Raw genomic sequence first — 12,553 nt, forward strand, 5'->3', positions numbered from 1 at the left:
TATATACAACATGATGATGGTTCCACTGTGTATTACTGTCAGTTATATACAACAACATGATGATGGTTCCACTATGTATTACTCTCAGTTATATACAACATGATGATGGTTCCACTGTGTATTACTGTCAGTTATATACAACATGATGATGGTTCCACTGTGTATTACTGTCAGTTATATACAACATGATGATGGTTCCACTGTGTATTATTGTCAGTTATATACAACAACATGATGATGGTTCCACTGTGTATTACTGTCAGTTATATACAACAACATGATGATGGTTCCACTGTGTATTACTGTCAGTTATATACAACATGATGATGGTTCCACTGTGTATTACTGTCAGTTATATACAACAACATGATGATGGTTCCACTATGTATTACTGTCAGTTATATACAACAACATGATGATGGTTCCACTGTGTATTACTCTCAGTTATATACAACATGATGATGGTTCCACTGTGTATTACTGTCAGTTATTTACAACATGATGATGGTTCCACTGTGTATTACTGTCAGTTATATACAACATGATGATGGTTCCACTGTGTATTACTGTCAGTTATATACAACAACATGATGATGGTTCCACTGTGTATTACTGTCAGTTATATACAACAACATGATGATGGTTCCACTGTGTATTACTCTCAGTTATATACAACATGATGATGGTTCCACTGTGTATTACTGTCAGTTATATACAACATGATGATGGTTCCACTGTGTATTACTGTCAGTTATATACAACAACATGATGATGGTTCCACTGTGTATTACTGTCAGTTATATACAACAACATGATGGTTCCACTGTGTATTACTCTCAGTTATATACAACATGATGATGGTTCCACTGTGTATTACTGTCAGTTATATACAACAACATGATGATGGTTCCACTGTGTATTACTGTCAGTTATATACAACAACATGATGATGGTTCCACTGTGTATTACTGTCAGTTATATACAACAACATGATGATGGTTCCACTATGTATTACTGTCAGTTATATACAACATGATGATGGTTCCACTATGTATTACTGTCAGTTATATACAACATGATGATGGTTCCACTGTGTATTACTGTCAGTTATATACAACATGATGATGGTTCCACTGTGTATTACTGTCAGTTATATACAACAACATGATGGTTCCACTGTGTATTACTGTCAGTTATATACAACATGATGATGGTTCCACTATGTATTACTGTCAGTTATACACAACATGATGATGGTTCCACTGTGTATTACTGTCAGTTATATACAACATGATGATGGTTCCACTGTGTATTACTGTCAGTTATATACAACAACATGATGATGGTTCCACTGTGTATTACTGTCAGTTATATACAACATGATGATGGTTCCACTATGTATTACTGTCAGTTATATACAACATGATGATGGTTCCACTGTGTATTACTGTCAGTTATATACAACAACATGATGATGGTTCCACTGTGTATTACTGTCAGTTATATACAACAACATGATGATGGTTCCACTGTGTATTACTCTCAGTTATATACAACATGATGATGGTTCCACTGTGTATTACTGTCAGTTATATACAACATGATGATGGTTCCACTGTGTATTACTGTCAGTTATATACAACAACATGATGATGGTTCCACTGTGTATTACTGTCAGTTATATACAACAACATGATGATGGTTCCACTGTGTGTTACTGTCAGTTATATACAACAACATGATGTTTCCACTGTGTATTACTCTCAGTTATATACAACATGATGATGGTTCCACTGTGTATTACTGTCAGTTATATACAACAACATGATGATGGTTCCACTGTGTATTACTCTCAGTTATATACAACATGATGATGGTTCCACTGTGTATTACTGTCAGTTATATACAACATGATGATGGTTCCACTGTGTATTACTGTCAGTTATATACAACATGATGATGGTTCCACTGTGTATTACTGTCAGTTATATACAACAACATGATGATGGTTCCACTGTGTATTATTGTCAGTTATATACAACAACATGATGATGGTTCCACTGTGTATTACTGTCAGTTATATACAACAACATGATGATGGTTCCACTGTGTATTACTGTCAGTTATATACAACATGATGATGGTTCCACTGTGTATTACTGTCAGTTATATACAACAACATGATGATGGTTCCACTATGTATTACTGTCAGTTATATACAACAACATGATGATGGTTCCACTGTGTATTACTCTCAGTTATATACAACATGATGATGGTTCCACTGTGTATTACTGTCAGTTATTTACAACATGATGATGGTTCCACTGTGTATTACTGTCAGTTATATACAACATGATGATGGTTCCACTGTGTATTACTGTCAGTTATATACAACAACATGATGATGGTTCCACTGTGTATTACTGTCAGTTATATACAACAACATGATGATGGTTCCACTGTGTATTACTCTCAGTTATATACAACATGATGATGGTTCCACTGTGTATTACTGTCAGTTATATACAACATGATGATGGTTCCACTGTGTATTACTGTCAGTTATATACAACAACATGATGATGGTTCCACTGTGTATTACTGTCAGTTATATACAACAACATGATGGTTCCACTGTGTATTACTCTCAGTTATATACAACATGATGATGGTTCCACTGTGTATTACTGTCAGTTATATACAACAACATGATGATGGTTCCACTGTGTATTACTGTCAGTTATATACAACAACATGATGATGGTTCCACTGTGTATTACTGTCAGTTATATACAACAACATGATGATGGTTCCACTATGTATTACTGTCAGTTATATACAACATGATGATGGTTCCACTATGTATTACTGTCAGTTATATACAACATGATGATGGTTCCACTGTGTATTACTGTCAGTTATATACAACATGATGATGGTTCCACTGTGTATTACTGTCAGTTATATACAACAACATGATGGTTCCACTGTGTATTACTGTCAGTTATATACAACATGATGATGGTTCCACTATGTATTACTGTCAGTTATACACAACATGATGATGGTTCCACTGTGTATTACTGTCAGTTATATACAACATGATGATGGTTCCACTGTGTATTACTGTCAGTTATATACAACAACATGATGATGGTTCCACTGTGTATTACTGTCAGTTATATACAACATGATGATGGTTCCACTATGTATTACTGTCAGTTATATACAACATGATGATGGTTCCACTGTGTATTACTGTCAGTTATATACAACAACATGATGATGGTTCCACTGTGTATTACTGTCAGTTATATACAACAACATGATGATGGTTCCACTGTGTATTACTCTCAGTTATATACAACATGATGATGGTTCCACTGTGTATTACTGTCAGTTATATACAACATGATGATGGTTCCACTGTGTATTACTGTCAGTTATATACAACAACATGATGATGGTTCCACTGTGTATTACTGTCAGTTATATACAACAACATGATGATGGTTCCACTGTGTGTTACTGTCAGTTATATACAACAACATGATGTTTCCACTGTGTATTACTCTCAGTTATATACAACATGATGATGGTTCCACTGTGTATTACTGTCAGTTATATACAACAACATGATGATGGTTCCACTGTGTATTACTCTCAGTTATATACAACATGATGATGGTTCCACTGTGTATTACTGTCAGTTATATACAACATGATGATGGTTCCACTGTGTATTACTGTCAGTTATATACAACATGATGATGGTTCCACTGTGTATTACTGTCAGTTATATACAACAACATGATGATGGTTCCACTGTGTATTACTGTCAGTTATATACAACAACATGATGATGGTTCCACTGTGTATTACTGTCAGTTATATACAACATGATGATGGTTCCACTGTGTATTACTGTCAGTTATATACAACAACATGATGATGGTTCCACTGTGTATTACTGTCAGTTATATACAACAACATGATGATGGTTCCACTGTGTATTACTCTCAGTTATATACAACATGATGATGGTTCCACTGTGTATTACTGTCAGTTATTTACAACATGATGATGGTTCCACTGTGTATTACTGTCAGTTATATACAACATGATGATGGTTCCACTGTGTATTACTGTCAGTTATATACAACAACATGATGATGGTTCCACTGTGTATTACTGTCAGTTATATACAACAACATGATGATGGTTCCACTGTGTATTACTCTCAGTTATATACAACATGATGATGGTTCCACTGTGTATTACTGTCAGTTATATACAACATGATGATGGTTCCACTGTGTATTACTGTCAGTTATATACAACAACATGATGATGGTTCCACTGTGTATTACTGTCAGTTATATACAACAACATGATGGTTCCACTGTGTATTACTCTCAGTTATATACAACATGATGATGGTTCCACTGTGTATTACTGTCAGTTATATACACCATGATGATGGTTCCACTGTGTATTACTGTCAGTTATATACAACAACATGATGATGGTTCCACTGTGTATTACTGTCAGTTATATACAACAACATGATGGTTCCACTGTGTATTACTCTCAGTTATATACAACATGATGATGGTTCCACTATGTATTACTGTCAGTTATATACAACAACATGATGATGGTTCCACTGTGTATTACTGTCAGTTATATACAACATGATGATGGTTCCACTATGTATTACTGTCAGTTATATACAACATGATGATGGTTCCACTGTGTATTACTGTCAGTTATATACAACATGATGATGGTTCCACTGTGTATTACTGTCAGTTATATACAACAACATGATGATGGTTCCACTGTGTATTACTGTCAGTTATATACAACATGATGATGGTTCCACTATGTATTACTGTCAGTTATATACAACATGATGATGGTTCCACTATGTATTACTGTCAGTTATATACAACATGATGATGGTTCCACTGTGTATTACTGTCAGTTATATACAACATGATGATGGTTCCACTGTGTATTACTGTCAGTTATATACAACAACATGATGATGGTTCCACTGTGTATTACTGTCAGTTATATACAACATGATGATGGTTCCACTGTGTATTACTGTCAGTTATATACAACAACATGATGATGGTTCCACTGTGTATTACTGTCAGTTATATACAACAACATGATGATGGTTCCACTGTGTATTACTCTCAGTTATATACAACATGATGATGGTTCCACTGTGTATTACTGTCAGTTATATACAACATGATGATGGTTCCACTGTGTATTACTGTCAGTTATATACAACAACATGATGATGGTTCCACTGTGTATTACTGTCAGTTATATACGACAACATGATGGTTCCACTGTGTATTACTCTCAGTTATATACAACATGATGATGGTTCCACTGTGTATTACTGTCAGTTATATACAACAACATGATGATGGTTCCACTGTGTATTACTGTCAGTTATATACAACAACATGATGATGGTTCCACTGTGTATTACTGTCAGTTATATACAACAACATGATGATGGTTCCACTATGTATTACTGTCAGTTATATACAACATGATGATGGTTCCACTATGTATTACTGTCAGTTATATACAACATGATGATGGTTCCACTGTGTATTACTGTCAGTTATATACAACATGATGATGGTTCCACTGTGTATTACTGTCTGTTATATACAACAACATGATGGTTCCACTGTGTATTACTGTCAGTTATATACAACATGATGATGGTTCCACTATGTATTACTGTCAGTTATACACAACATGATGATGGTTCCACTGTGTATTACTGTCAGTTATATACAACATGATGATGGTTCCACTGTGTATTACTGTCAGTTATATACAACAACATGATGATGGTTCCACTGTGTATTACTGTCAGTTATATACAACATGATGATGGTTCCACTATGTATTACTGTCAGTTATATACAACATGATGATGGTTCCACTGTGTATTACTGTCAGTTATATACAACAACATGATGATGGTTCCACTGTGTATTACTGTCAGTTATATACAACAACATGATGATGGTTCCACTGTGTATTACTCTCAGTTATATACAACATGATGATGGTTCCACTGTGTATTACTGTCAGTTATATACAACATGATGATGGTTCCACTGTGTATTACTGTCAGTTATATACAACAACATGATGATGGTTCCACTGTGTATTACTGTCAGTTATATACAACAACATGATGATGGTTCCACTGTGTGTTACTGTCAGTTATATACAACAACATGATGTTTCCACTGTGTATTACTCTCAGTTATATACAACATGATGATGGTTCCACTGTGTATTACTGTCAGTTATATACAACAACATGATGATGGTTCCACTGTGTATTACTCTCAGTTATATACAACATGATGATGGTTCCACTGTGTATTACTGTCAGTTATATACAACATGATGATGGTTCCACTGTGTATTACTGTCAGTTATATACAACATGATGATGGTTCCACTGTGTATTACTGTCAGTTATATACAACAACATGATGATGGTTCCACTGTGTATTACTGTCAGTTATATACAACAACATGATGATGGTTCCACTGTGTATTACTGTCAGTTATATACAACATGATGATGGTTCCACTGTGTATTACTGTCAGTTATATACAACAACATGATGATGGTTCCACTGTGTATTACTGTCAGTTATATACAACAACATGATGATGGTTCCACTGTGTATTACTCTCAGTTATATACAACATGATGATGGTTCCACTGTGTATTACTGTCAGTTATTTACAACATGATGATGGTTCCACTGTGTATTACTGTCAGTTATATACAACATGATGATGGTTCCACTGTGTATTACTGTCAGTTATATACAACAACATGATGATGGTTCCACTGTGTATTACTGTCAGTTATATACAACAACATGATGATGGTTCCACTGTGTATTACTCTCAGTTATATACAACATGATGATGGTTCCACTGTGTATTACTGTCAGTTATATACAACATGATGATGGTTCCACTGTGTATTACTGTCAGTTATATACAACAACATGATGATGGTTCCACTGTGTATTACTGTCAGTTATATACAACAACATGATGGTTCCACTGTGTATTACTCTCAGTTATATACAACATGATGATGGTTCCACTGTGTATTACTGTCAGTTATATACACCATGATGATGGTTCCACTGTGTATTACTGTCAGTTATATACAACAACATGATGATGGTTCCACTGTGTATTACTGTCAGTTATATACAACAACATGATGGTTCCACTGTGTATTACTCTCAGTTATATACAACATGATGATGGTTCCACTATGTATTACTGTCAGTTATATACAACAACATGATGATGGTTCCACTGTGTATTACTGTCAGTTATATACAACATGATGATGGTTCCACTATGTATTACTGTCAGTTATATACAACATGATGATGGTTCCACTGTGTATTACTGTCAGTTATATACAACATGATGATGGTTCCACTGTGTATTACTGTCAGTTATATACAACAACATGATGATGGTTCCACTGTGTATTACTGTCAGTTATATACAACATGATGATGGTTCCACTATGTATTACTGTCAGTTATATACAACATGATGATGGTTCCACTGTGTATTACTGTCAGTTATATACAACAACATGATGATGGTTCCACTGTGTATTACTGTCAGTTATATACAACAACATGATGATGGTTCCACTGTGTATTACTCTCAGTTATATACAACATGATGATGGTTCCACTGTGTATTACTGTCAGTTATATACAACATGATGATGGTTCCACTGTGTATTACTGTCAGTTATATACAACAACATGATGATGGTTCCACTGTGTATTACTGTCAGTTATATACAACAACATGATGATGGTTCCACTGTGTATTACTGTCAGTTATATACAACAACATGATGATGGTTCCACTGTGTATTACTGTCAGTTATATACAACAACATGATGGTTCCACTGTGTATTACTCTCAGTTATATACAACATGATGATGGTTCCACTGTGTATTACTGTCAGTTATATACAACAACATGATGATGGTTCCACTGTGTATTACTGTCAGTTATATACAACAACATGATGATGGTTCCACTGTGTATTACTGTCAGTTATATACCACATGATGATGGTTCCACTGTGTATTACTGTCAGTTATATACAACATGATGATGGTTCCACTGTGTATTACTGTCAGTTATATACAACAACATGATGATGGTTCCACTGTGTATTACTGTCAGTTATATACAACAACATGATGGTTCCACTGTGTATTACTGTCAGTTATAAACAATGTAAATTCTTCAGGGAATTAATGGTCATGGGATGTCCCTCTGGATACGGTAATCATATATTGTACATGTCTGTCAGTAATATTAGCTGTTTCTCCCTCATCCAGAATAAATCCTAGGTTTATGTTATTATTAAATGCAGAGAAGTTGGGAAATGATTGAGATATTTTCTTTAAACAATATAATCTTATTTGGGAGTATTTCTCACAGTAGAGGAGGCAGTGCATCTCTTCCTCCCCTGTCGTTCAGTGACCGCATAGACGCTGCTCTATGGGCAGCCATGTCTTTTTGTGTCTCCTTTTTTCCGTAGCCAATTGTTGGTCGCTGAGCCTGTATTTGGTCAGGATCTGTCTCTGGTTTGTATCTCTGACAGAGTAGAAATGTTCTGCCAATTTTGTGTTCTCTTTTGAGGCCAAATAGCATTTTAGTTTATTCAGTGTTTTTGTTTCATTTCCCCAATTTGTCAAATAGGAGGTTTTATTTTCTGTGACAATCTGATTGATGTCCTTGTGTGTTTGGATCATAGTGTTGTTTAGTGTTTATAACAGCTGACATAGGGGACTCTTTTCAGGGTTCAGCTCTTGGGTTTCAAGTGATTTGAATTGCAAGGCTGTTTTAGGGCTTCATTTCAAATGGTGACAACATTTTAGGGTCCTTTTCTTTATATGTACAATTAAAGGGAATATTTCTGAGTTCCGCGCTACAATGCATTATTTTATACTTTCTTCTGGGTAATTAGGATATACCTGCAGAATTCTTTATGTGTGTGTATTTCTCCCAGCGCTTATAATTGTAATTACAGGTCGGATGCCAAACCTCACCTCCATGTAGTGCATTTGGTAAAATTACTCTATAGAATATTTTGAACCAGATTTGGATTGGAATATGTCTTTTTTAGAATTGTCATTTTATGGAGTAAAATGTTTTTACAGGCTTGTTCTTCTAGTTCATTCACTGCCAGATCAAATCCACCAGAGGCACTGGTTGTTAGTCCCAGGACAACCATGGTATTTCCTGTCCCAGGTAGTTGTACATGTTCAACCATGGTATTTCCTGTCCCAGGTAGTTGGACATGTTCAACCATGGTATTTCCTGTTCCAGGTAGTTGGACATGTTCAACCATGGTATTTCCTGTTCTAGGTAGTTGGACATGTTCAACCATGGTATTTCCTGTTCCAGGTAGTTGGACATGATCAACCATGGTATTTCCTGTTCCAGGTAGTTGGACATGTTCAACCATGGTATTTCCTGTTCCAGGTAGTTGCACATGTTCAACCATGGTATTTCCTGTTCCAGGTAGTTGGTTCAACCATGGTATTTCCTGTTCCAGGTAGTTGGACATGTTCAACCATGGTATTTCCTGTTCCAGGTAGTTGGTTCAACCATGGTATTTCCTGTCCCAGGTAGTTGGACATGTTCAACCATGATATTTCCTGTTCCAGGTAGTTGGTCATGTTAAACCATGGTATTTCCTGTTCCAGGTAGTTGGACATGTTATATCGTTGTTGTTAGTTGTTGTTGGTCATCAGGGTAGACCTTGATCTGTTGGTGACAGTAGGTCATCTGATCTGTTGGGGACAGTAGGTCATCTGAACTGTTGGGGACAGTAGGTCATCTGAACTGTTGGTGACAGTAGGTCATCTGATCTGTTGGTGACAGTAGGTCATCTGATCTGTTGGTGACAGTAGGCCATCTGATCTGTTGGTGACAGTAGGTCATCTGATCTGTTGGGGACAGTAGGCCACCTGGGTAGACCCTGATCTGTTGGTGACAGTAGGTCATCTGATCTGTTGGGGACAGTAGGTCATCTGGGTAGACCCTGATCTGTTGGTGACAGTAGGTCATCTGATCTGTTGGTGACAGTAGGTAATCTGGGTAGACACTGATCTGTTGGTGGCAGTAGGCCATATGAATCTGACCTCATCTTTGAGGGTGAGTCCAGGGGCTGCAGATTGGTCCAACAACACCGCTACTGTCCCCCTCTGTCTCTCTGCTAGTTTGTAGATGTTGGACATAAACTGTACCCTTGTCTTACCCCTCACCCTTGGTAAAAAAAAAAAAAACAGTTTATTTTGTTGTTCAGTTTAATACTACATGTGTTGTTCAAGCAAATAGATTTTATGATGTCGTATACTTTACCCCCAACGACGCTGTGGAGGGTTTTATAACATCATGCCATATGGAATCAAAAGCATTGTTCAAATCAACAAAACATGCACATTACCTTCCCTCTGCTTTTCTGATGAACATGTTTATTAGATTGTGTAATCTGTCTATGTGGTCTGTTGTTCTGTGTTTGGGTAGAAAGCCATTATTTTTTTTTTTTGCTGAGGGCTATTATGTTGTGTGAGGAGGTCTGTATTCGGCCAATGAGAATACAGCAGATCATTTCCCCCATGTTACTGTTGACACATTCAGTTATTAGGGTCTAATTTGTCAGATATTTATATATGAGGGTTATGAGCCCCTGGTTCCAAATATCAGGGAAGCAGCCCCTTTCCAAAACCAGGTTGGGCAGTTTTAATATGGCATCCTGCAGCTCAGGAGTACCGTGTTTATGCATTTCATTCCAGGAAATACAATACACCTGGCGACTGTGTCAGCGTAGTTGAGTAGTTTTAATATGCATTTCGTTCCAGATGCTGTCCAGGCCACATACCTTTCTAGGTTTAGTATTTTCTTTGAAAGTTCAGCCTGTGTAATTTGGTAGTCAAATGGGTTCTGGTTGTTTTTAATAATGTGTTCTAGGGAGGTGAATTTTTCTTGCATATTTTGTAGGTTTCAAGTAAGGTCCTCTGGTGGTGTTGTTCTATAGGGACTTTCAAAGTGATTTTTCCAAATGTTGCCATTTTGAATTTGCTAGGTCCTTTCCTCTGTTTTCCATCTTGAACATTCAATATCTCCCACAATTGGTTTCCATCACTGGAGTCTTCAATCGCTTTCACAGTGTTCTCAAAATGCTTCTGTTTCTTCTAATGTGTCACAACATTGTTGCTGAGTATTTCTATCCTGTGATTGGTGAGATTACGTTCAGCATCAAACAATTTCTCTTTTTGAGGTTTCCAATTAGAACGGGTTATTTTTCATAAATTTGCATAAATGTGCTTTTGTTTTTTTGCTTTATGGTCTCATTGATTTTTTTCACAACCACACTTACACCATTCAAAAGTGTGGGTTGACTTAGAAATGTCCTTGTTTTTGAAAGAAAAGCACTTTTTTTTGTCCATTAAAATAACAGTGTAGACATTGTAATTTTTTGTATTTTTTATTTATTCGTTATTTTACCAGGTTGACTGAGAACACGTTCTCATTTGCAGCAACGACCTGGGGAATAGTTGCAGGGGAGAGGAGGGGGATGAATGAGCCAATTGTAAACTGGGGATTATTAGGTGACCGTGATGGTTTGAGGGCCAGTCAATGACTAATGTAGTTGGAAACGGCTGATTTTTAATGGAATACCTACATAGGCGTATTGAGGCACATTATCAGCAACCATCACTCCTGTGTTCCAATGGCACGATGTGTTAACTAATCCCAGTGGATCATTATAAAAGGCCAATTGATCATTAGAAAACCCGTTTGCAATTATGTTAGCACAGCTGACAACTGGCCTTCTTTAGACTAGTTGAGTATCTGGAGTATCAGCATTTGTGGGTTTGATTACAGGCTAAAAAGGTCCAGAAACAAAGACCTTTCTTCTGAAACTCGTCAGTCTATTCTTGTTCTGAGAAATGAAGGCTATTCCATGCAAGAAATTGCCAAGAAACTGAAGATCTCGTACAACGCTGTGTACTACTCCCTTCACAGAACAGCGCAAACGGGCTCTAACCAGAATAGAAAGAGGAGTGGGAGGCCCCGGTGCACAAGAGGACAAGTACATTAGAGTGTCTAGTTTGAGAAACAGACTCCTCACAAGTCCTCAACTGGCAGCTTCATTAAATAGTACCCGCAAAACACCAGTCTCAATGTCAACAGTGAGGAATCGACTCCGGGATGCTGGCCTTCTAGGGAGTGGGGTGAACACCGTTTCCATCCAATTCCCCAAGATTGGTAAAGTGTCCTTTACTGGTTCTAACACCAGACCTATCAGCTTGCTGCCAGCTCTTAGCAAACTTTTGGATTGTTTTGGGATCAAAGACAATTCTATTTCTCTGTAAACAAATTATAAACAAACTTTCAGCATGCTTATTTTTT

This window comes from Oncorhynchus mykiss, chromosome 30 (assembly GCF_057628025.1).
Source record: "Oncorhynchus mykiss isolate SJ-2025 chromosome 30, ASM5762802v1, whole genome shotgun sequence".
In the NCBI taxonomy this organism is placed as follows: Eukaryota; Metazoa; Chordata; class Actinopteri; order Salmoniformes; family Salmonidae; genus Oncorhynchus; species Oncorhynchus mykiss.